General features: G+C 31.5%; 2 long non-coding RNA genes across 2 annotated transcripts; both read right to left on the bottom strand.

Moving 5' to 3' along the window:
* Window positions 1–2,207: 2,207 nt before the first annotated feature.
* Window positions 2,208–2,785, bottom strand: LOC134236060 (uncharacterized). Its single transcript, XR_009985532.1, has 2 exons — window positions 2,713–2,785; window positions 2,208–2,522 (listed from the first exon to the last, which is right to left on the bottom strand). It is a non-coding gene; the product is annotated as an uncharacterized LOC134236060 (long non-coding RNA).
* A 3,957-nt stretch (window positions 2,786–6,742) lies between these two features.
* Window positions 6,743–11,270, bottom strand: LOC134236059 (uncharacterized). Its single transcript, XR_009985531.1, has 3 exons — window positions 11,200–11,270; window positions 10,914–11,020; window positions 6,743–7,014 (listed from the first exon to the last, which is right to left on the bottom strand). It is a non-coding gene; the product is annotated as an uncharacterized LOC134236059 (long non-coding RNA).
* Window positions 11,271–11,668: the final 398 nt, after the last annotated feature.

Raw genomic sequence — 11,668 nt, 5'->3', positions numbered from 1 at the left:
CTGATAAGTTTACACCAAATTTATGCCATTCAACTTTCATTTTTAAATCAAAGCAATTTTGCACTATAGTTTTGAAATTTTTTCATGCAGCAATTTTCATTTTATGCCTCTAAGTATGATTCAATGTTCTTTAAAGTTTTTATAAAAAGTATTGAAAAAAAGTTGACATTTGTACCTCATAAATGTAGGTAAAACTTGCATATTTAACAAAAAATCAAAGTTCTTTTAATTTAGCCTTAGTCTCCAATGTTTATAAGTATGATTTGAAATTAGAATTGATTTAAGATGTTTTCTTTGATAAGAAACACTTCATACACTATTGAATTATAAAACGATGGAAGTAAGTAGGAGAAACAAAAGTACCAGATAAGTATAATCAAAGTACTCAGAAGTACAGAGAGCCGGGCTCATTTACAGAGTAGAATGGAATTCTTACATGAATCACATTTATATTCTGATGAAAAAAATATTTTAAAACTATCAATATAAATGATAAGACACTGACAGTGAGTTTTTCAATCCTAATACCACGGTCCGATTTTGTCAGAATCAGAATTAATCTGGTACCGAAGCTGAATGTATAGGACACAGACTACCAATTATTTCGCTATACATTCCTTTATAACATAAAAAATATTAAAAAAAATTACACCGGCTCAACTTACCTGAAACTTGGCACAGAGTAAGACCATTTCAAGTCCAAAAATTTACCAAGTTCTCAGGAACATTCATAGTCTGCAAGTCCTTTTATGGCATCGCAAATAACCCCTACCCTGCTTTTTTCACTTTCTCTTCGAGGAAAGGGTAAATATGGGCCTCTTTACACCCTTCCTACTACGCACTTAAAAGCAAAATTTCCCATTATTATCATTTTTTTCAGACCCTCTCCTTTCCATTTATGCCCCAAAATAACCGCTTTCTACTCCATAAACACCCCAAAGAATTTTTAAGAAAAAACCTCTATTTTTAAACTGGAACTACTTGAGTGGTCAATGAAATAGGGGTAAAATTAGTAGTCTGTAACCTAATAAGGACACAAACCTTGTCTGATTTTGCTGAAATTTGACATGCTGGTGTCTTTGGTTCATACAAAGTGGCCGATGAAGTTTCATTGAAATTGATGATCCCTTAACAGAGTTATGGCCCTTTAAATAATGTGCTGGAACACCTTAAAGCAGAGGGTAAAATAAGCATTAGACATACAGTTCTCAGATTTGAAATGCTCACAACTCACATATATTACAGTAATTTTCTTTTCTTATATTTTTGTTAACTAGATAAATATGTGCTACACAAATTTCAAGAAAAAAACTTTACCTATTACTTTAGTAAATATTTTTTTTTTAAATTTCAAAAAATACCTTAAAAAAGCATAAAATTCTTTAAAATATTAAAAATAAAAATGTTTAGCACATTTAAATTTTAGTAAAACTAATATTAAAAAATTCTACAATGTTTAGGCTATGAAAAATCAGTATAAAAGCTAAGGAAAGGAGATAAATACCTTTGTTATAAGCAGATTATCCAACCTGGTCAATTCAGCCTCTGTCAGGAAGTGGTACTTACCACTCTAATTGGATTATCCCTGGTCATATTTAGACTTCTTTGATGGATATTTCTTGTAACAATATGCATGATTAGACAACAAATACCATAAATTCTATGAAAATTTGGATTTTATAATTCTGAATTTACAATAAAAGGAATTTAAATATACATTTTACCTACATACATTCTTCAGGCTGCTGTAAAAAAGGGGAGGTAACTCTGCACTGTAAAGGTACCAAAGAACAAAACAATTAAAACGCATTTATACATACATTCAATTGTTTAACACAGAAAATACATACCACACATATAATTAGTCCTGGAGTTGCTTGGAAGTTCACTATTAAGAACAGGAAAGGGGGGGGGGGGGTAAGAGAAGGTTCTATTAAACTGGAGTACATAAGTTCTGTCTGTCTTGTGGAGTACTATTTCTGCACAAAGTTTATCCAAATTCTCTAAAACACCTGTCTTTGTCAAAAAATGATGATTTTGTCTGATATGCGACCACCGACAATGATGTCCAAGATTCCACAAGAGTAGAAAAAGGCAGTAGGACCAAACATCCCATATGAAATGTAGAGCACCTTACTGACCTCTCCTGTCTTGGACAATCACAGATCAGTGCCAGCAACCAGACAGCAGATGTTCATTTCCAAAAGCTGAAGGAAAAAAAGAAAGTTTTAGAGAGTAAACATTAATAAGCAGCAGATGATAATGAACAGATGAAAACAGTATATAAAAAAGAAAACAAACAAAAAATAATACAAACTATGAATCAGTTGATTGTATACCTTTAACTTGGCTGCTTTTGACTGCAATATTGATGACAGCTGTATCTTGTTTTCTGAATGCTCACTTTCTCTGCTTCTGGTACAAAAATTGTTCACTTCTGACTGGCAACTGGCCTGAATTTTTTAAGTCACCCATCCAGGCTACAACTGCATGCATCCCCACAATCTGCTTAATATGAGCCACTAAAAAAATGAATTTAAAAGCATTTTAACTTCAGTTCACATTCATAATTAATAAAATATTGTGTCAAATCAATAAGTAATTGGGACAACTATAAAATACAAACACCAAGTAGCTTAAGTTTTGAGAAATTAGGCATTTCTTTCCTACTAACAATAGTGTAATCTGAACAATCAAATGTTAAAAACATACCTTGGTTTTTGAACTCCATTTGACATTTAAGATAAGAGGATAGGCGGGGAATGGGTTCTATGTTACCTACAACATTATATAAAGAATGAAAATTCATATTGCATAAATTCTTGACACACATCAATTGCACACATTATGTCATACCCTTTGACAACTGAGCAGGTGCCCCCTCCCCCTTTTTAATTATTTAAATCCATTTAACTTCTCTAAAATATAATTTTATCCATTATTTTTTTTAACAATTAGCATAATTAGTTCCAAATTATCCGAAAAATGCCAATAAACTGATTAACACGAGTTTTGACCTTTGACCTGATAGGACACAGACTACCAATTATTTTGCTATACATTCCTTTATAACATAAAAAATATTAAAAAAAATTACACCGGCTCAACTTACCTGAAACTTGGCACAGAGTAAGACCATTTCAAGTCCAAAAATCTACCAAGTTCTCAGGAACATTCATAGTCTGCAAGTCAGTCCTTTTATGGCATCGCAAATAACCCCTACCCTGCTTTTTTCACTTTCTCTTCGAGGAAAGGGTAAATATGGGCCTCTTTACACCCTTCCTACTACGCACTTAAAAGCAAAATTTCCCATTATTATCATTTTTATATTTTTTTTCAGACCCTCTCCTTTCCATTTATGCCCCAAAATAACCGCTTTCTACTCCATAAACACCCCAAAGAATTTTTAAGAAAAAACCTCTATTTTTAAACTGGAACTACTTGAGTGGTCAATGAAATAGGGGTAAAATTAGTAGTCTGTAACCTAATAAACAAACAGGCCAGTCTGGTTCCCTCTCCTGCTTTACCTCGTATGTGTAGAGAACTACGGTGACACTGGTTATCAAAAATTCTTACGCTAATGAACTATGTTCTTTGACTTATGAAGTTTTCAAAGTCATTACTACTAATGTTTATCTTATATAGATAAATCTTCGTTTTATTTTTGTTGCTTTATTTAGCGTTTGTATTATCTCAAAAGCGGTTGAGAGTAAGAACTATATTTTTGCACGTAACTTTAAAATGGCGACTATGGGGTCAACATCCTGCCTTGAACAGGATCACATAAGCCGGCAATTGCTCTTTGAGCAATAAGCCCGGCTAAAAATCATGCAATTTTCTTTAAAAGCCTGGATACCTATGATTTTATTCCTAAAATGTATTTATTGATCAATTATCAATTAGAAAATATGCAGCAGGTAGTTCTAATCGCATTTTTTGATAATTTAATTGAGATTTACTAATTTTCCCTGCATAATATGATTAACTTTAAAAATGAAGTTTTAAGAAACACCGTAGGTAAATATATTTCGTATTGAGAATTTAGAGACATCTTTGTGAGCATTTTCAATTACTCAATGTCTGATTCTCAGAACCCGAGGTTCGGATTACCTTAAATAATTTACTTCTACATTTTCATATTTAACTTTTTTCTCGTTTTCCATAATAACCCACTTATGAATGTATAATAAAGTGTTAATACATGTAAATATTTAATTCTTGAGCTTTGTGGTTCTTTTAAGTAGCCTAAAATTGTTGTTTGTGGGTTCAATTCCATATTTTCATTTAGTTCTAACACACTGAGAATTGTTTCTTCTACTTATTTAAGTGATGGTTTGATTAACCTACAATGAAAAAATATTGTTGATTTTTCCCTTTGGTATTTACCTAAATTACATATACCACTGGACATTCCAATTTTGCATAATTTATCTTCAGTGCACAAGATATGTATTACGGATCCCTTTCCATTGAAATTCTTGAATTTAATGTTTTATTCTTGTTATGCTTTCCCAAACTAAATTCCACTGTATGTTACTTTGAAATATTTCCCCCCATTTTTCTTGACAGTTTGGTACAGTAACTGTTTTCTTATTTAGGATTTTTTCTATGCATTTTAATCTAATATCTTCATTTTTACTACTTTATTTGTAGTTCTTTTAATGAGAAAATTTGAAATACTTTTGAAATTCTACTCCCCCTACAGTTTTTGTTTGATTTTAATATAATTTGGCACACAAGAAGACTACACTAAGATACATATTTCTGTGTTTCGGTTTTTGATTTCGATGAACACTGTTGCTGTGGTTACTAAAAATAGAAATTTCTTTGAAATACTTTCAAAATGTTGCTCCTCCTACAGTGTTTGTCTGACTTCAATATAACTTTGCACACAAATAGACTACACCAAGATAAAGAATTCTGTTTATCGGTTTTGATTTCGATGAACTATGTTGCCATAGTTACTAAAAATAGTTTAAAGTCCCAACTGCTACTTTTCTCATCCTTTGTTACAAGTACAAACCAGTCGAGCTTCAGTCTCGAGAGAGAGACTTCTGGTTTTTATTTATATTGTATCAAAGGATTATTTATCTATTTCTTTACGAACGATTTCATTTGTCTAGAATTAGCCTGTATCGTGTTGAAAATGAGCGAGATGTTCCGGGTACTCTTAAATTGGGTTCTTCCAAATGAATTTGCGTACATGTTAGAGGACAGCCATTTAGATTAAAGGGGAGGCTGGCAGATGTCAAATAAATAACACTATCCTTATAAATGTTGTCTAAGAAAATAAATAATTTGAATTTGACTGGTAGTACCTAATTAAGCCACCCACGCATCAGAAGTCTTGAGTTTTCGGGATTTAGCAGATTTCCTTCCCCCCCCCCCCCCCCCCCCCCGAGAGGTACCTCAGCCTCAAGGCAAATACATGTAAATGAGCCAAGTTCAACCGCCAAGATACATATCTCGAATGCTTGAAAACTTTATTACAAATACTAAGACTAATAGTTGCGCTGACCGATGAAAACCTTCGTAACAAAAAAAAAATCAATCCTTCAGTTACAATACAAATAACACAATCCAAAAATAAAAGGGAAAATCAAAATTCCCTTTTTTTCACCCAAGGTTTACAATCTGAAGTCATTTTGGTCTTAAAATCCTTATATGTGTCTCCACAAGTTCCCTTTTTGAAGATTTTCTTAAGTATTTGAGGAACGTTCCTCTTTCTACACTTCAGATGCATTTGTTATGACCAGAGATTTGAGGAACGTTCCTCTTTCTACACTTCAGATGCATTTGTTATCATGAGACATTTGAGGAACGTTCCTCTCTCTCTCTCTCTCTACACTTCAGATGCATTTGTTATGAACAGACATTTGAGGAACGTTCCTCTCTCTAAACTAAGATGAATTCATTATCACCAGACATTTGAGTAACGTTCCTCTCTTACATGTGCACATACAGTGTGTATTTTTAAATACTTTAAGAATCTTAACACATGAGACATTTGAGGAACGTTACTCTCTCAAATTCACTTTTTTCTGAAGACATCTCATGAATGGTCAAACATCCGGCATTTGAGGAACGTTCCTCGCTCGAATTTAGGCATCTCAAATTGTCAAATATCAGACATTTGAGGAATGTTCCTCTCACAAATGGTTGTCTCATGAATTGTCAAACATTAGGCATTTGAGGAACGTTCCTCACTTAAATTTAACATTGTTCACACAGGATACTTACATGTATGAGGAACGTTCCTCTCTCAGATTTGTTTATGTCTATAACTTATTCATATTAAATCAGGCATTTGAGGAACGTTCTTCTCATAAATGGTTGTATTTCTGTTGATTACTTATACCTCATGAAGCTTGCAACCCGTGCATTTGAGGAACATTCCTCTGTTTTTTAATGGATATCTGTTGATACATTACAAAGCCCACTTAAAAATAACTTTGGAGGAACGTTCCTGTCTAAAATTATCATGTGTTTTGTGATATTATATTAGTTTTTATCGTACATGAATAATTTGGGAAACATTTCTCTCGTTTATATGAAATGCAGTACATATTCATAGAAACAATTTTTATCTGTACACACTCTACAAAATATATACTGGTATGAAAAATCAGTTTGTCATTTTGATGAAGTACTTTTTGAATTAAGGCTTTCTTAAAGCATAACATAAACTAGGTACAGGAACAAACAAATATTTCACTTCGGAACAAGCATGTACAATGTGCAGTGTTCATGTATCAACACAAAGGGCTTTTTCACTGAATGGCAGTGTGATCACATATTACAATGTCTTGGTTAACAGGTTAATACCCACAGTATTTTTCCTTTCTACCATGAAATTAAACCAAAATTGTTGATGAAGGTCAACCTTATTTCTTTCTCGGTTACATCTTTCCCTCATAATAGAGACTATCCCAATTCCTTGGTCTCCAAAGGTTCATAGCATTCTTTCATCAGTCACAGTGAAACAGCCTCAACAAGTTTCTTGGGTGTCATCTTCTGTAGGAAAAATCTCACATTCAGTACAGCGGCATGTCGTATTATCAAAGATGTGATTCAGGCAAAGTTAGAATAATCAAAACAATGTATACATAATAACAAGTTTTGATGTCTCATGTAAAAATTAAATAGACTGGAAAAATCGATAAAAAAATTGCAAAACTTTAATTAAAATTTTGAACTTTAAATTGCCCATGAATTATGAAAGCATTTCCATACTGTATTAAGAATATTGAAAAATTGACACTTTCTATCTTTCTCATACTATTTTAATGAAATACTGTAAATGTTTTATATTTAGAGTGTACACTATTTGGCGGAAATTGATATTTTAACAAGTTAGCAAAGGTTTGATTTAGCGTATTTTAATGTTCTATATTTAAGACATTTAGCGTTGTACTTATATTAGCGGATGTTTCTTTCCGCCAAAAATGCTAAAAAGAATACACCGCCAAATGTTAAATGTTTACAGTAGTAACTCTGATTTGCAAATTATGTCTGAGAAAAATTATTCTCCTTCATATCTTGCATGTAACACTAATTTAAAAACTGGGAAGTGACAATTAGAAATGTAAATTATAATAATATTTAGGTCTTAAGCCCCCTACTCCTCCAATGAACATTTTATATACATGTATGATAATATAAGTCATCAAATTTTTAAAAGTTTAATTTATTTCTCCTTTTCCATAGTACATGCAGCTGTCAGATAATATTTCATGGGTTTTATTAATGTACTCTTTAATTTACAAGAACCTATTTTCATTCTGAATCTCAATTTGTATTATATTGTAGTACTATTGTGTATTTCTTAAAACTGAAGAACTGATTCTATAATAGGGATTTGTTTAGTAACCCTAATTCCTGCATCATTCTTTACTTTAAAGATAAAGACTTGGAGACCTTGATGTCTTCCTGGCCCCGGTTCACAGTGTAATTGTTATTAATCACTGCCAATCATATATGCTCAGGGAACACTAGCTATAGGCGATCAGCTCTGGCAACTATCTGTCCCCTGTGATTTCATGGACAGTAAAGATCAGTGCTGATGCTATGATGACTTTATCGTGTTATAGATAAAGATGTCTCTGCAGTCAGAAGATTGAAGCAATTTACATTGTAGAACAGAACTCAAACCGCATGAGTGAGAGAATTTAGATCTTGTTAGAGTTTTAAATTTTACCTTAAAATTTGGATAGTTTCAATATATTTAAAAAACAAAAAGTGTAATGAAATTTATACACACTGTAAAACTTTACTAATTATTCTGGTTCGGGAATAACAAATCTCAGGCTAAAATCTGGTTTGTACATATATTAAATGCAAAGAAACATTCCACATACTTATTTTTAAAAAAATAATAATAATATGAAAACAGCATCTCCTGCACTTAATTGCCAGATCTTAAGGAAGCAGGAATAAGAATCCATATTTAAAAAAAACCCTTAAATACTGTTTTATTGATTTAGAATATTTTATTAAATCATTAGCACATGTATTAAAAGAAATGTTGTACTGAGTAAAATAGTTATATAATTGTTTGTTTTATTGATTGGCTATTGCTCATCCCCTTCCCCCTTTTCAAAGTTAGATACTTTGATACTGAAACTATCTTTGATTTAATTGTTAATTTCAGAAACATGCACTCTGAATTTCACAGATTTCCTATATCTTGGATTGCAGTGTGGGTCATTTGGGATTTAATAAATTAGCCAGCTGCAGCAAGGTCAAAAGTCTATGTTATCTGTAAAACTTGAGGTCAATTTATATAACCCCGCTTATCAGCTTTCATTATGTAGAAATAATTTAAGAAGATTTTCTTCAACTCTTTGAAATTACATTCACCAACACTGGAACACTGAGTCTCTCATTGGTGTACATATCAGGCATGTGTTGTAAAAATGAACCTCTCTAATGAAACTGAATAGTGCATTTTTTCTCCGCTTTAACCTAATAAATAAATAATAACAAAATTACGGTTATATGCATATAAAATGATGGAAGTATCAACTAGTGAAACTGTTACTCGTATTTTTAGTACCAGGTACTACTATTTTTCTTTTATCAGGGACCGGACACTGAGTACACAAGACATGATCTGCTGATCGACCATACATATACCATGCATACATTAATATACAATTTTTTAAGATCTGAATCATAAATACTTATTTATAAATAAATAATACGTATACTTAAGTTACTGTTAAAGTATTTAACTAATCCTTAACAATAGGTATATGTAGGAATATAAACAAGATGCCACCTTTGGATTTTTTTTTTATAGAATAAAATATATTTTTCAGTGGGATAGTGATGAATGACAACTAAAAAAACTTCATATTCACTCTATTTTGGACTGCATTCCATTTGAATTGATATTAAAAATCTGTTAAAACAACTAATGCAATACATAAAATGTGAGTTTGTATTTAATTATTCATTTATTTTAGAAAAGATTAATATATAGAATGACAAAAAACCCCTTTGAGATAAAGGTTTTGTCATATGTTTCTTTAAATTGTACACGTGTACTTGAGCTTTGATCATAATCCTTGCAGTTGACAACACAACAAAATATGCCTAGAATTTTTATAAAAATAGAAAAAAAAATTCCCATTAAATTGTTTCAAAAAAGTGTTTAAATCTTTTTAATTAGTTTTTTTTAAATTTTATCCTTATTATTCTAACAGCAGCATATAGTTTAAAAGGATACAATATTGAGGATAATAATTTATTGAATTTTTGTCTTTTTCCATAATATTTGAAGATAACCAATTTATAATAAAAATTTTAACATGTTTTTATAGCAGGGTATGATATTAGACAAGGTCACTATATTGCTAGCAAAGAAAAACACATGATTTCAATATATTTAGTACTCTTGTTCATACACACAAGTAATAGAGCTAACGATATCTTGGGAAAGAATAAACATTTGACCAGTGACCGCTTAGTGAAGTCGATGAAGCGATAATTGTCTCAGAGTTTAAGATTTCAGCATTGGCCATGCATAAACAAACTATATGGCTCTGTTTTATCTAAACACATTAATTCTTTGACACACTAGATTATTCCTTTGAGCCTCGTTGAATGTGTTCTGCTCTACTCTAAAACCGAGCATCTAGTGAAGCACGAATGATTTTTGGATTGAACTGGGTGAAACACAGCTATTGTTCTCTTTATCAAATCAATTAATGTTTGATTAAAAAAAAGCAAATATGACACTGACTTGGCATATAAAATATACCAGGTCTGTCAAAACTTTAATTCAAAATGGAGTGTACGTCTCTTATCAATAATGTATAGTTAATACATGGACATGTTAAATCATGCCAGTTTACAAATAAAAAAAATATACCCGGTAAAACAAATTAAAAACAATACATAACTATGTATATTTTGCATATTTTTAGAAAGTATATAGGATAAGTTCAGTGGCAAGAGGGGGGGTATTTTTTTAAGGAGCAAATTCTCAATCAAAGTTTCCTGTGTTAGGAAGCCCAAAAAATTAGTATGGGCACGGACTCCACGCATCCCCACTCCCTCTCCCCAAAAATTAAATTAATTAATTGAGATAAGTAAATGATGAATAATTAAAAAAAATAACAAAATACAGTAAAACACGATTTTGCCAACACACTTATGTTGAATTGAGTTACAGCGAAGTGATTTTATTCCATGTGACTTAATTATGTATTTTTATCTTCTTAATTTCACTCATAATAATGCAAAATCATCCGTCGATCCCTCGCACTGCTTTTTAAACATGTTTTACTTATATTCAACATAATTAATCTATTTCCTGCCATGTACAGCATTTGATAATATATACATTATATAGGAATTCATAGAATTTCTATTTTTCCCAACTAATAATGAAAATTATGACTACTTACTTGATTTGTTTAGGACACTTTAATCATTTCTCTGAAATGTTGCTGCAAGTGGTGTCATGAGGGTATTCGTTTTCTTTTACATTGAAATCCAGGGCATATCATTTTGTCTAAAATTAAAGTAAATTTCTCATTTTAATTTACTGGTATTTGGAAGTGGCTGACAGCTAATATTTCAGCAGGATTGATCAACTCTGACTTAAGTTATTGATCATGTTGATAAAGTATTTTATTTTAGTTTTTATGCAAACAAAGAATTTTCATAAATTGATATTATTTGCATATATACCTTGATAAATCCTTAACTGTGAAGAACTGCAACATCCTGTTTTATTCAACAATCTTTCGATGTGATCAGCATCTTCTGAATTGAAGTCGTGAATATTTTGGTAGGGTTGAGAGATGGATGTGTCCAAGACTGATAACACACCCAAGATTATCAGTGTGCAGTGTTTTGATTGACAATTCTTCAGTAAGTGGCACCACGTGTTTCCATTCAAATATGTATGGAAGGGTCGCAGTTGCACATGTGAACAGCTATCATCTAAATGCAACTGTCGTTTGAAGGGGAATTCGAAATTGGAGAAATTAGACATTGATAAATCTGTGTGCTATACTGTGTTATACTGTGATAAAGTTATATAACTTAAAAACTTGAGGTGCGTGATGAAGTAAGTAGAGACACAGTCATATATGCATGATTTTCAAATGTCAATGGATGTTCAACTTATAGAGAATTTAATGGTCAATGCACTGAC

Source organism: Saccostrea cucullata, unplaced genomic scaffold (assembly GCF_032062105.1).
Source record: "Saccostrea cucullata isolate Sc308-1 unplaced genomic scaffold, CSIRO_AGI_Scuc_v1 ctg5957, whole genome shotgun sequence".
Classification (NCBI taxonomy): domain Eukaryota; kingdom Metazoa; phylum Mollusca; class Bivalvia; order Ostreida; family Ostreidae; genus Saccostrea; species Saccostrea cuccullata.
Note: the sequence above shows the minus strand (reverse complement) of the source record. Positions and strands in the feature narration are given on the sequence as shown.